This window comes from Rhinolophus ferrumequinum, chromosome 14 (genome assembly GCF_004115265.2).
Source record: "Rhinolophus ferrumequinum isolate MPI-CBG mRhiFer1 chromosome 14, mRhiFer1_v1.p, whole genome shotgun sequence".
Classification (NCBI taxonomy): Eukaryota; Metazoa; Chordata; class Mammalia; order Chiroptera; family Rhinolophidae; genus Rhinolophus; species Rhinolophus ferrumequinum.
The window spans coordinates 69,651,140-69,666,761 of record NC_046297.1 but is presented as its reverse complement, the minus strand read 5'-3'; positions in this window follow the sequence as shown (position 1 = coordinate 69,666,761).

Sequence of the window (15,622 nt, the reverse complement as noted above, 5' to 3'; positions counted from 1 at the left end):
TACGGGGATTCATTTACTTTTTCAACCAACGTTATTGAGGATCTGTTACACGCCAGTCACTGTTATTGAATGAGGAGGGCAAAATCCCTGACCTTGTCCTTGAGTTTTGCGCAGATGACAGTTTCAGTTCAGTATTTTAGGAAGGCCACCACATAGAGATTACCAGGAAGTCCCACTACACACAATACGGCTTCATTGTCATTTTGAGATTTCCTTCAGTGATCTCATCTTTTCTGGAGACTTGAAAATCTTGTGGTAATCAACTCTTGCCCTGACCCGGGAAGTCTCACAACTTATCTAGGAATTTAAATCTCGTGTCACCAAATTAATGACTTACAGTTGCATTAGCCTTTTCTGGTTTTTAAAAAAGCCAACCTTATGTGGATTCTTGAAAAATCATGCTACCCTGTGATCTGGTCCCCAAAAACATACTGACAAGTACAGACTGTCAAGTGTTCTGGGATTAAAGAAATGCAGGATGTATAAAGAGAATTTTCCTTTTCCAGAGGGAAATAAAAGGGTAGAAGTATTCAGAAGAAGGACAGTTTGACATGTCCACAGGGTAAAGACTTCTGTCCCTCACACGTCTCACTGTAGTTTTGTTTGACTATCTTGATTTTCCAGTTCTCAAACCATCAGCCTTGAGGTGATGGGTGAAATCACAAGAGGATCCACAGCTTCTCAACAAACAGTTGATATTGCATAGGAAAGAAAAGAATAAAATCAGATGAGGGCAGAAGCATGAAGAAAACATACATCTAAAGCAGAAGCTGGAAGAAGGAGTGTCAGCAAGTGGAGAGTGTGTTCTCAGTGACACACGGGGGAAGCAAGCACATCCTTGGTTTATGCAGGAAAGGGAGCTAAACTTGTTTTCGTTGCATTTTTTTGAAATGTGATTTTTCTCATCAGGTGAAGAACCATAATCATAAACAGTTTCCTAAACTTCTTATAATCAGATCACGTGAGGAACTTTTTAAAGGGAATGGTTGCAAGACAAGGAATACATTTTCTTTCCTTTTTCTTTTTCTTTTTCTTTTTTTTACAATGCCCAGGATTTTGATGCACAGCCATCAATAATGTTTTGTTACTGCATTTTATTTTTGCATAAATATGATTCAGAGTGACAATAAAGTAGCACCATCCCCTCCTTGGGCAACTCAGAGTTGGTACAGACCACAAAGAATTATACCAAAATCTAGCAAGAAGAATGGACTTCCTCAATCAGGCATGTCACCACAGATGAAAAAATGAAAAAATAAATAAAAATAAAAACCCGAAAGTGCAGACAAAATAGATCTCGTCAATAAAAAGCAATGTTTTCATAACTGCATAAGTAATGATTCCAGAACAATCCTCAGAGCATAATGAATGGGGAATTGGGCCATCAGATTGAATTATGGAAGACGAGAGTAATGAATAATTGCTCAGGTTTTTGTTTTTTTTTCCGTTTTTCTTTTTTTTACAACTTTATTAGCAGGATGCTTCTCCATTCTCACTGAATTTCTCAGGAGAACAAATGACAGGCTGGAATTCTCTATAGGCTCCATCTGTTTGCCAACTGACAGTGCAGTGTTTTCAGTCGTGGGGTGTCCTCCGTGTGGGGTGGGATTAGGCAGGGCAGAAACCTGATTTTGTAGAATCAGGCAGGATTTTCCATCTGTGACATAAAAGCCAGGGCCACAGACAAAAATGGGGTCCACAACAGGTGGTCATTAGGCAATGCTTCACCATCTGCAATCTGATTAATCTGGAATCAAATCCTTCAATTAAGCCACTCTCCTGACCTCTCAATGTGGCATTTTTCACTCTATCCAGTGTATCTCCGTGGAGTTTCGTCTGCACTACAGGAAACCCGGTGTTCACAATCAAATGAATGCTTCTCCTCCCACCCCGCCCAGATCAGCAATTTTTGTCTTTCCCATCTTAAAGAGCAGGTCTGTAGGGTCAGAAGCCTGCATCATCTCATCCCCTCAACCTGCGCTGACTCTGTTCACTCTTTCTCTTAACCAGCTCTTAATCCTTTCTTCCAATTGTCATTTCCACTGCAAGTGGCTTTCTCTAGACTCATACACTGCTGTTGGCTTAAGACACTTTTCTCTCCACTTTAGTTCCTCTCCACTCAAGATAATATTCTGCCCTATGGACAATGGAGAAATGAAAATCTGATCCCAGTCCTTGATAATTTAAAAGTACGTGGTAGTTGTGACCAAGATGGAGACTCAAGGCCTTTGATCTCACAGCTCCCTTTGGCCATCCTTGCCTTCCTCTGAATTCAGGGGCACAAAAAGTTGAGTGCACTAGTTAAGAATGCAAATTCTAGAGTCAAGGGGATGTGGTTTCCCATCTCGGATCTGCCATTTAAGCTTTTGCCTAAGTTTGGTGTACCCCAGTTTTCTGATCTGTTATGTGAGGATGAAGAGATTAATACTAGAACATACTCATCGGGTCTAGCTAGTATTAGTTAATACATGTAAGGATTTAGGACGACTGCTGGTGGATAACAAGTGCTCCAACACTGTAAGCGTTATTACTGCTTTTTAATTATTCCCCTATGTTTCTCTTTATATCTTTGAATGTCACTTCTTTTCTCATATTTGTATGGATTTACACATCTTTTCCCTTGCTCAGAAGCCTAGTCCTCCATTTTAGTCGCAGCCTAACAACACTTTGCTGCAAAGCCTTCTCTGATTTGTTAACTTTACCTGTCAACCCCAACCATTCGTGTGAAGTGTCTCATCTCTAAGTTCTGTTTTAGTAGTCCTGTATATAGCTTTATAATAGCAGTTATTGTAATAATTGATTTACTCAGCCACCCCTGTCCAAAGTGCATTCCGAGAGGATATGTCACCTTAGCACACTCAAAGCTTAATGCACGGTGCACACTCAATGTGTTTGTTAAATAAATACATGCGTGAAAAAGGAATTGTGAAATTGCCATGGTGACGAGCACAAAAGGGAATTAACCCAGGTGTTTCTCACCTCAAAGGGGATACTGTATGGAGGAAGGGCAAATGTTTCATCTCTCTCCGCTAAGAGGTCAAGAGTCTAACAGAAGGTTCTACGAGATTTAATCTCATAGAGGCTCTTCCTAGATTTCAAATGGCACCAGAATTAATGGACCATAAAATGGAGAAATGCAGGTGAAGTAAGAGAAGGATTTGGTAAGGCAGATGACGATGGAAATGGAAGACCAAAAGGAAGAGAATTTAGGTAGATCCCCCAAAGTGAGGAACGAAGCCAGAAGCTCAAAATACCATGAAGACACAGGTTTTGAACAGCAGGTCTATCAGGCAACGGGACGGTATTTGCTATGTGATAAAATATCTGTATGGGGCCTATTACACCAGCTAACCCCTTCGAGTAGTCTGCAGCAGAAGCTGAAGATCAGGTGCTACATTTTTAGTCCAGGGAAAGAGAGGACCAATGACACGGCCTGGTTAAACTGCTTGTGTATTTGTTTCCATGTTTGAACCTGGGAACTTGTCATTCTTGATACTTGTCATGGTGTAGACCCATCCACATTCTAATAATGAGGGTATAACATCACCTTTCTCTTATTTGAGCTGGAACTTGCTTTGTCGGTGGTTTTGTGATGTGTCGTCTTGGCGAGACTGAGCTGCATTCTCAGAATCCTGGTTTGATGCTTTCTGTTACGATGGACCACAAGGGAAAATTGGGGGGACAGAAAGGAAGCAACACGCCTTTTTAAGCTCCCATGTTTTGTTGTGGCTCTCTTGGCTTTCTTGGCATGAACCAGTGGCTGCTCTCACGTCTATCTTCTCCTTCAGCTTCTCCGACTCTTGGGTCAGGAGTATGCATGTTTAGGTTTGTGATGAAAGACACTAGACAGTCTCAGGGTACAACTGTCACCCAGGTAGAGGGAAACTAACTGATAAGGGTTTCGGTCCATTCTCATCGGTTTTCAGCTCATGCTTGTAGACTCTAGTCTGCCCCTGCTCTCCCCCGTCTATGTCCGTCTTCCTGACTACTTGATTTGGGGACTTCAAGCTCTAACGTATGCAGAGAAGAAGCTGCCCAGTAGCTCCACATTGTGTAACTCCAGAACTCTTTGAGCAAATCAGTCTATCTCCATCTCCTCATCTCTGTACCTATTCTCTCTCTCTCTCTCTGCATATACGCGCGCGCACACACGAATGCATATATACACATGCATATGCATATTACATATGCACGTATGAATATATATGAAGTAGTTCTCCTTCTCTGGCTGAATTCTGACTGATACAGCTTTCTTCTTCTATATGCTTATTTAAGCCGTATCTTCCATACAGAATAAAAAGTGTAAAGAGGCTTATTACTATTTAGTCAAACATTCCTAATCACCAGTCCCCTCACGTACTCATTTTCTATACAGTCTCACATCCATTCCACTGAATTATAATAATAGAGATGACAACAAAAACAACTACAAAAATTAGCGCTCTTACTTTGCTAAGTTCACAGGTATTACAAGGTGAATCTTTATTGTTTTGAATCGAATGAGTATTTGGGGGAACTCAGTAACTTATAAGAAAGCCCACCCATTTTGTGTTGTTTCTATTAACTAGAAACTCCCCTCCTTGTGGTGATAAAAAACTTGTGTTCAGCTAACTTTCATGTAATGATTTGGCTGCTCCATTCTGGAATACAAAGGCATAAGTAAGCCATTGTTTTGCATGTTAATCCTTCAGAAATCTCAGAACAGTCATTTTCCTCCCCAAAGTCATGTATTCTCCAGGTCCTTTAGCTTTTCCGACCCCTTAGTGAGTGCCTTAGGACCCTTCTAAGACAGATATGTTCCCCCTTCGAGGACACGTAGCCGGAAACAATCTAAGCTCTTCTTGGACTCATCAGTTAGAGAACAGAATCTTGGCTCCCTGTAGTTTCATAACACATTATTGGAAAACCTGGAGGCATTTATTCAAAGTGCAGTACTGAGTATCTCTGTCATCGCAGTAGTTTGTCTGTGGAGTACTCTGAAATTAAGTTAGGGGTACAATATGACCATGGAAACTCCCAGACTGGCCGTAAAGAAGCGTGACAGCTAGTTGGAGAAGCTCTAGGTTGATTTGTGGCAACCTTGCTGAGGGGCTTAGTTGTGATTATAAATAATAAACTCCCTAAACATAATGAAGTAACTGACAATGGGAAATCAATAATGCATGAAAACGTCCCCGTGATTTACTGGCATTTAAGCCATCCCCACTCTGTAGGGTTCAAAGCTTGGTTGCAAACTTCTTTCAAGGACCAAGAAGTGAGGGCATATAAGCTGCCATTGTGGAGGATGAGGATATTAACTAAATTCACATTCATGGTTTAATAATCACCAAGAGGACTCGATTTCCAGGGGATGGGAGGTTAATAGAGACAAGTCAGCTAATTCATGCTTTTTAATCGCACCGACATTTTTCTTCTTCTCTGAACACTGTCTTTGTTTGTGGGAAATTAGACGTTAAGCAAGCACCTTGGCTGTTGTCTTTGCTATTGTAAGGGAACAAGATGTCACATGTCATCTTTTTGAACTTGTGGTTTACAGGGAATAGAAGAATGGCTAGCGCGTCCACTCTTTGGGTGGCAGCTGACTCACGGTCCTCAAAAGAGAACAAAATGTCATCCAAGTTAAGGACACAAGGGGATTTTATAGAATGATTAAGGACATCAAACAGTTTGAAGAAGGATAGGGCATATTTTGGAAGATTGAAAAAATAAATGCTGTTAGGGAAACCTTCACTGAGGTAAAGAAATAGATCCCGATGTGATTCTTTCAGACCACCAGTATGAAAGCTTCAATTCCTTAGTCCTTTACGCATTTCTAATATATCACTCCCTCCCTCTGTCTCTTCTTCCCTTCCTCCCTCCCAAAAATTATACAGCATCTCCTGTCTTCACTTACTTCAAGCTTAGCATTCAAGTCTCCTACCTTCATATTCCTTTGGACATACGCTAAACCTCTGTGCTTCTGATATTTTGTTAGTTTTGTTTTTCACCTGCTGACACAACACCCCTGCCCTATGCCCTTTCTCTGTGAGGTCCATGGCTACTTCCAGACTGAGTTGTACTGGACAAAATACACATTTCTGCTCACGCTGCTACTCTGAACCTTGGTCACAAATGTGACAGAACATGTCTAGATGACCCTAAAGAGATTCTCCTACCAGAATTTTCTCCCTCCTTCCCTCCTTTTTCTCCTTCCTTCCTTTCTTCCTTTCTTCCCTCCTTTCCCCCCCTTCCTTCTTCCCTCTTTCCCTCCCTCCCATTCCTAAATCGCCTTTTTCTGAATCTCCAAAAATGTTTTTTTATTACTTATGGTGATAAAATAGCAAAATAATTTTTACAATGTTACCTACTAGTCAATAGATACGATACACAATAAATTTTAAGATAGGCTTGCCAATGAGAGACTCCATAAATATTAATACGTAGCTCCAGAAAATATAGATACAACAGACTAGAACATAAAAACCAGTGCTAAGACCACAGGTGGTAAGTGTCGGTACAGAGAAAAAGTAGCTCAGCAATGTATGCTGATTTTCCACTTTAAACCAAAAATACAAATCCCACAGCAACGAAGGTCATGGGGAAAATGAATTAAATCAATATATACAGAAATATTTCTGTGAAGCCTGATTGGAAAGCTGTTTCAAGGTTCCTTCTCAAATAAATATGATTGATGGGGAAGTGTTCGCAGTAGCAATGAGCATGAGAAAGTAACAAGACCCCCAGTTCTCGAGGTGAGGGATCTATTAATGCTGGAATGATGCTAAAGGAATAGAAACTATAATAGCTTCAATTTACTTATCCCAACACCACGTTTTATCGTGTCTCGTGTTTTCTCTTTCAGCCAAATGGATTTCTCCAATAAAAGCGTTCTTAGAAATGCACACGGGCATGAAATTAGACATGAAGGGGTTTTCCAATTTCTTAAAATTGCTGTCTTGCTCCTGATTAAGGCAGGGAAGATGCCATTTGAAGCAAATGAGATGATGGTTAGAGGCTGGACCGGGAGGTAGCAGAGGGGGAGGTCAGTGATGAGTGTGCTAGAGCACCGTCCATTGATCAAGAAAGAGCTTAGCAAGTTCTCCTGGGACAATGCCAACCGAAATCACGGCAGGGAAGCCCTCTGGTCTACTTGCCTTAGAATACAGAGCTAGCTCAGTCAGTTGCCTGTTTTTGAAGTTTTGTATATGTAGGTACTGGTAAACCTTCATTGGATTTTCTTCCTTAGCCTGGGTTCTTCCATTTTAAACCCACTTCAACAATACATTACATCGCCAGTGTTTTCATCAGCAATAAACTTCCCTTGCCGCACCATTCCATTACTTTTGATCACTTTTATAAAAGATAAACTACTCCAAGAATAGGTATTTGGAAACCTCTGTGTACTTCTGCATTGGTGTTTTGTTTGTGTGAGTAAATTATAATTTCAAACTTGTTGCTGTTTTATGACAGTGATGGGGTTTATTAAAAGTTCTCAGTTCTTAGAAACACACAGAGGAAGGGCCTGTTTTGATAGATGCCTCAACAGTTGTCGAAAGACACACAGAACCAGATGGACTCAGAACATTAGCAGTGTTTACAGTTGTGTTAATTATACTTAACCACAAAAAGGGAGATTGATTACTCTCTTAAGTTTTCTTATGTCTACCTTTAAAAATACATAATTATATTAAAAGAGGAAGGAGGGCAAATGAGTGAAGCTTGCTCCAACTAGGAATAAAGGTTTACAGAAATAAAAAAAATGCTTAAAATGTATTTCCCTCTAAATGAGTGAAATTCTTATTCTGAGTACCAGGCAGTTGCAACCTTACTGAGAGACCTGGAGAAAGAAAGGAGGGAAGGAAAGTAAGAAATCTACCAACATTTGGACTCCGATAGAACTCATGTGGATTCTTTGCATAAGTGTATTGCAGTAATTATTTCTCAAAGAGAAAAAAGAGATTAATTTAAACCTATACCAATATGAGATCGTGAGCCACATTTGTTTTGCTCCTCTACAAAAGCAGAATTAAAATTTCCTCTTTTATTCTGTACAGCCGTGTGAGTATCATAAATTAATATGTGGCTTCCCAACAGGTCAAGGTTATCTTGTAGGTCATAATGGAGTTACATTTTACCACCCGCGACGTTTCCTTCACATGTTACTGGGGCTTAGTATTATATAGAAAATAATAACGGATTAACATTCAGGAGACATATAAAGTTCATCTTTCCAATTCACTTTCATTCACTAAGTGTTTATGACATCCTGAGGTTTTATATTTATATATATATATATATATATATATATATATATATATATATGACTATTAACGTGTTTCATTATCATAACTAACCTATTAAGTATATGATATCTATATTTCTCAAAAATGAAACCGTGACATACTATATATCTCGTAGAAAAAATGTCCATTCTCACATAGCTAGTCACCATCTTAGCTGGGTTTCAAATTCATTTTTCTTCAAATGTTGTATTTTTTCTTTCTTACAGTTGCAATACACACACACACATATTAACAAAGAGAGAAGCAAGAGACCATTTTATTGCAAATTTTTCTTGTTCTAAAGTCCTCAGAATAGCTGAGTCACATCGCCTGCTTTCCTTGCCCAAGTTTACTTCTAACTTAATTTTTCCTAGATTATCAAGTATCCCCTTCCAGAAACAATATGGTAACCATCTTAGAGGAATAGCAACAGGGTGGAAATAATATCATCAAGAAATATTAGACCCATCATTTTCCAAATGGCATCACCCATAGTCTTGGGGAATGTCCATCCGTGACTCCCCTTATGGTTTTGGCGTATAAACCCCTTTGTTCATATTAAATAAAATATCCAGACATTACTTGTATGCATACCAAGAATTAATTAGACCTTAGTTATTGAGAGGTAAAAAGTAGTCTAATTAGAATGAGTAGGTTAGGACCCATTTAATTAAATGTCTCTGTCCAGACCTTTTAACGTTCCGTCCTCTCTCATCCACATTGATTCAATGACCATCAGAGGGGTCCCTTTCTGGCACTAGCTGAGTCCCCTCCAGGTCGTTCTCCATTGTATTGTGAAAGTGACCTTATACAATGCAAATCTGCTTATTGTACTCCCATTCAAAATCTCAGTCACTCGTAAGAAGAAAAGTCAGCTTCTTATCTTAATACAAAAAGCTGTGAATCCAATTCAGAGCAGTTCATTTTAGAAAGGTCTTTGACAAAGGAAAGTACCTTTAGAGGACAGTGATAAGGTTGATGGAGGATCTGGAAAACCTGACAGGATAAATACCATAAAGAACGGAGAGAAACTTAGCGTAATCAAGTTACCGTAAGGGAAGCCTAAGGGGTGTGCTAGGACCAGCTTAGCAGCGGATGGAGGGTACCTCCATGTGGAGGCAGGGAGAGGTGGGTCCCAGGACATATTAGCTGTGGATTCTCAGGAAAAGTCCATAATCTGTTTGCATCTCAGTTTATATATCTCTAAGGGGGGCGATAATGGTCTCTGGGCGATGGGAGTCTTGTGAGAATCAAATGTATGTGAAACAGTTGGCACAATTCCTGGGCTCTTAGCAAGTGACCGCTAGATGTTGGCTATGACCACCCTCCTGTTACTTTCCACAAGAACATTTCAAAAATGCAGTTAACTGCTGTGGAAGGAAGTGAGTTGCCTGTTGGAAAAGAGAACCTTTTCGGATTTCTTGGTATTCCTGTAAAAAGATCTAATGTTCCGGGGTATGGAGAAGTCTATAATAGAAAGTGTTTGCTTTTACTTCTCACATGCCATGAGAATTCGCCTTTTCTCTAGTTAACTGTTCTGATCACGGAGGGTTAAATATTAATAGTTACAGGAGTCACACTAGGTTCCTAGGTGAAGCCCTGAAGTGACAGACAGATTTCAGTGCTGTCTCCCCAGTGGTTTGCATTTCATAAAGGTAGGTAGCTGAGGTCTAGGAAACTTCTTAGGTTCTTAAAAGATAGAGACCCCTGGCTTTACCTGGTCATTGAAAAGACAGATTTACATTCTAAAACGTTAGGGTAAAGTAGGAACCCAGGATCCCTTCCATTCTCTGAGTGGAGCAAAGCGTTTTCTCTTCTTTCTGGAAAGGAGGTGGACAGCTGTCTCTCTCCTCATGTACGGGGAAAATCCATTGTCATTCGTCTGTCCCTCGGGGGTGTCCAGCCACTCTTGTAGAAGATGCTTCCATCTCCTCATCTCAGGTGTAAGGCTTGCGGCAAAGATAACCAAGGCACTTATTATTTACTATAAGGTGATTCATAAGAAATCCATCTGTGATCCAGAACAGATGAGCCTGCAGGATAAAATGACGAAAGAATATTTTACAAGCTCACATGTGTTAATACTGAAGAAACCTCATCATGAGCAATCGTGGGGTCGTAGGAGAGACTCATTCATTTAGGGAAGTGTGGGTCTAGCAGAGCCGTGTGTGAACTGGGGGCGTGTTCATTTCCCCGTGCATTGTCTTCTGGAGCGAAGGGAAGCTGCATTCCCGGGGCAGTGAGGTTACTAGTTAATGCCGTCAAGTGGCGATACAAATAGTCTGGTAGAGGATTACGAAAATAGTGGCATGGCTCTAGTGCTTGGTCTGGACGTTGTGTTATTATTCACGCAAGCTGTGGTGGTCTTGACATTGGGGGAACTGCATCACAGCCCTGGGCTATTCTGATTCTGTGAATGTCTCTATGGAGGAAGTAGAGCAGGAGTTTGGGCCGGTGGAAGAGCCTGGAAATAACACACCTGGGAGCTGCATTTCTATGCTGTGTAAGGTATATGCAAACTCATTCCCATCTGAAGGCCTTTCAACTGGCTGCTTTTCCCACTTGGAATGTCTTATCCTCTATGTGAGTGGTCTTTTCATTACTCAGATTTTATCCTCACATTGTTTATTTTAGAAGGTATAAATATATATTTGTGTGTGTGTGTGTGTGTGCGTGTGTATTAAAATGGCAATACTCAATATATACTGATAACAAAATGGTTACCATCAGCATCATTTTAATACAGATTTTTTCTTTCTTAAAATGTGTATACATTTTTTGGCACCCTCTGTATGTGTGTATATATATATATGGTATGCATGTATGTATGTGTGTGTGTATATTAATATATATTTTTTCTCTCTCCTCTCTCTCTCTCTCTCTCTCTCTCTCTCTCTCTCTAACTCTCTCTCTGTCTCTCTCTCTCCCACCCCCCCCCCTTTGCCCCTCTCTTTCCTCTTAGACTTTAAGCTGTTTGACATCAGAGACTCTGTCTGCCTTGTCTGCCAGTCTAGGCTAAAGAACAGAACAGTGTCTGAGATAGAGTAGGTATTTAATAGACATCTGAGGATGAACTCACAGGTGTATTTTTCTTATAATCTATATGGGATCAAACCTCCAACCTTTATGATTTCTGGACTGCTGTGTCATTATGTTGTATGTATTTAATCAAGGCTCTCGTAACTTTCCTGCTCCCAAAAGATGTTGAATGGGGTCATGAAGAATCTGCCATATCCTCTATTTTCTGATTGTATGTGGGTTGGAAAATGAGCCTTTTTTCTAAAATGACTTTAAGTGCTACACCTCAGAATTCCCAGTGTAAGCAAATGCTATTTCAAGTAGTCTTTACCTTCTGCCTACCTTGGACTGTATCTCTCTCTCCTTCCCTCTCATTTACTCTGAAAATATGGTCTTGTTTCTACCTGTAGATAACCCTCTGTTTATTCTGTAGTTTTCATCTCTTCTTATCTCAGTGGTTTGCTTCTGGAAGTATCTCTTCTTTCCTGAGTAATTTACTTTTTTTCTTCTCTATTGGATCAGCATGTAAACAGGCAAATATTATATTCTCTCAGCACCATGTTAATTGTTTTTCCTATTTTCCTCCCATCTCCTTTAGGCAAAGACTCCCAAAGAAGTCATCCATTGTCCTGTTTTCACTTACCCACCACACATTTCTCCCTTGATCCCTATCGCTCGGATCTTATCCTGACTTTTTGTTAAACCATCCTTATTAGGAGTGCCATAACCTCTGTTTTGCAAAATTGAGTCAAAATTTGAAGTTCTCATTTTAATCAAATTAGGCATTTACCACCACCACCACCACCAATAACAATAATAAAAATCACCACTTTTTCCATAAAACAGTCTTGAGTGGTCTGGGATGCTCTCGATATTTTCTCTTACCTCCCTGGTCATTTCTTCTCAGTCACATCAATTCTCTTCCTTGATCCTAGTTGTAAATTCAATTTAGGATGTTAAACCTAATCGGATTATCCCATATGAGGTTTTAAAATATGGTATAAACAAACAAACAAAAAAGGTGGAGTGGGAGAGACAGAGGATTTAAGACAATGAAAAGTCAACAGTACAGAAGCAAAACAAATTAATTCTCAGGATGATATATATTTTTTAAATCCCTTAATTATAACTTCGAAGCAGATTGTAAGACCAACTAGTCTAGACAGGTTAGAAGGTTCAGGAAATTATGCATTTCAAGGCGGGGAAATGGAACTTTAAATTATTTGATCATTTAGACTAGATGAGGAATGGATTGGAGAGATGTTTTATAAATTTTTACAGGATGTATAAAGACAGACATCAAATAAACCTAAGATAAAAAAGAACAGTAGTTATCTTTTGAGATAATGCAAAAATTGTAAAAGGAAAGGCATTTAATAATAGTATACTACTTGACTCAGCAGAGAATATGTTCATAGTCAGAATACAGAAATCAACAAACATGTATTTAAGGCTGTTGAAATATTTTTGAACATGTTGTGGGGGTGTGCAAGAAGCAGTATAAACGAGCTAAGATTCTAAAGCGATAGATAATTGACAAAGCAAAGCAGAAAAAAAAAAAGAAGCCAGTGTAAGCAAAATAAAACTAAAAGAAGAGGAGGAGTTGCCTCTGGGAGCAGGAAGGGAGTGAGAGGGAAGAAAAGGCACTATTTCTAGAATATGTTGTGTTATAAGCCTTTAGCACCGATGGCTTGTTTGTTACTACACGTAATAGTTAGACAATAAATACAATTAAATGTTAAACTGAATAGATCCAGATAGTATGTCATCCCCAATCACGCCAGTAATTTCCCTTCCTCTGGACCCCACGTTGTCTCCTCTTTGTGTCAAATATTGAGGGACCCTCCCAGGCAAAAGGTACAGTGGAACATTAGCAGAAGGAGGTGCCTGATTTGGTGGATCTTCTCATTATATTTGTCGGTAGAGTTGTCTCCCTGGTCCTGAGAAACCAATGGAGCAGGGGTTTCTTGAGGTCCCTGCACGTTTTTCTTGCTGCATATATGTTCCTCCCAGAGAAGGCTGGGGTGTGGACTTGACATGCTCTGCTTCATCGGAAACGGGGGGAGGGGCTGCTTTAACACATAGGCTTCTAGAAGCCACAGATCCCTTTCTTTGCCGTTTCTCGAAAAAGTTCATGGTAAGTAGGGAACGCGATTGAGTGCATTTTTAAACTCCAAATTCTATCACACTAATAATTGAGTAAATGGGTGAATAAATGCGTTAGTGACTACAGTAGCCAATGACTGCTGAATGAATGAATTTCCCCCCACAACAGAAGTGAAACGAGATTTTGTTACTTATTCAAGTGGACTCCATAAACGATGAAATAGCAATTTCTTCCTCAATCACCTCTTAGGCCAAACGTCTGAGTAGGCAGAAAAGTAAATAGTCCATCCAGAGTCTAAATTATTCCTGAACAGGATGGAGGTTTTTGGTTAATTTAGTTTCTAGTGAAGCTGCCATCCAAAATTTCATCAGTGTGAAGAAAATCTAATAGACCAAACACTGCAATCTTAAATTCATCGATGCAGCAAGGTAATCCATACTGCCCATCACCCATGCGCCGTGCAGCGTCCGTCTCTGCAGAAATTATAGATCCCTCCCTCGGAGGGCGGGCGGGAGGGGGCTGGCTGACCATCGTATTGATGAGTGTCTCCGTTTGAACGAGAATTCAGAAATAGAGAGTTCTGGGTTTTGTTTACCTTTATTTAACTAAGCTAAAAACATTAAGTCTTTCACACAATAGGGACAACCAAGAGTAATGGGAGAGTGCTCAACAGGGAGTCATGACGTAGAATTTCCAATATGGTGGCTTTGTTACTGTCCCTCTTTGTTTCGGTTTTCAAATCTATTTAAAAAAGAAAGATGCCTGTAATCCTTGGCTCAAAGACGGGTTGTGAATATTAGCGATGAGCACCATTACTGGAGTTTCTGAGCTCGTAAGACAGGATGGGAGGGGCAGTGTCTGTGACGTGCCTGGAGGACAGCATGGAGTAGCTCATCAGCTCAGTTTAGAAAGGAGTGTTTTAGTGGTAAACAAGAAATGCCTCTCTCGAAGCACAGAGATTGCTTTTTTTCAGGAGTATCATCTTAGAAGAGAATTATTACTGTATTTTCTCTGTTTTGTGATTCAGGATCTCCATAGATTGAAGGAAAGGGTTCTGATTTATGGGGGGTAGACTGGGAGAAGGAGGGAGAGACAAGAAGAGAGAGAAAGAGAGTTGAGCTGGGATGATAGATTCTACATTTAATCTATCTTCATTTGTAAATCAATCTGGTAAGAAAGACATAACATGCATAAAGAAGGAAGTAAATTTATTGGGGTGACATTGGTTAGTAAAATTATATGGGTTTCAAGTGTACAATTCTATAATACATGATCTATATATTGCTTTATGTGTTCACCACCCAGAGTTAGTTCTCCTTCCATCACCATATATTTGACCTCCTTTACCCTCTTCTGCCACCCCCTCCCCCCTTACCCTCTGGTAACCACTAAACTTTGTCCGTGTCTATGAGTTTTTGTTTGTTTGTCTTGTTTGTTTGTTGCTTTCAGTTTTATATCCCACATATGAGTGAAGTGATATTGTTTTCGACTTTTTCTGTCTGACTTATTTCGCTTAGTGTGATACTCTCAAGATCCATCCTTATAAAAAAAAAAAATAAATAAAAAAAAAAAAGAAGAAAGTAAACTCCTAAGATGTTGTGGACAGCGGTTTTCAGTCCTGGATTTGTTCTGACTAAATATGGCAAATAGCTGATTTTCTACCCAGGGATGCCTGGTCTACAGTCTCCCCAGCCCCTGGACCCCATGTCTCTGTGCAAAACTGCTCCAGGGCTTCCTTGCCCCTCTTTAAAATTCTCCACCCTGAGCCTCTGCCTTTGCATCCAGCTTGTTGCCTTGACACAAAGGAATAGCCACAAGATGGCTTCCCTAACAGCATATTTGCATTTCAAATTGATCTTCGAAGCCTTAGCCAAAGAAATGACTTTTGGAAGGGATCATGTCCAGGAAGCCCTGTCTGTGTATGGACTCCTCATCCCACTTGGAGTTGGCCATTCAGCTTCAGGATGCCGCATACATGGTGCCTTCTTCCCCCTGGCCCAAATCCAACACTTTGTGTTGGGCCCCTTGCCTTGCTCTGCCTGCCTCCCTCCACCAAGGGTGCATAACTGCACTGCCCCAGCTAACTGTACAATGGAGAAGCCTACTAGCTGTCATGCTAATCAAGTGATCAGTGTGAAAATCTTCGGTCACTGGACCGCTCAGAATCACGTGTCACATGATTTTGTGACAGGATGGCACTGAGTCATCACCCCACCAAATGGTGCATAAACTGAGT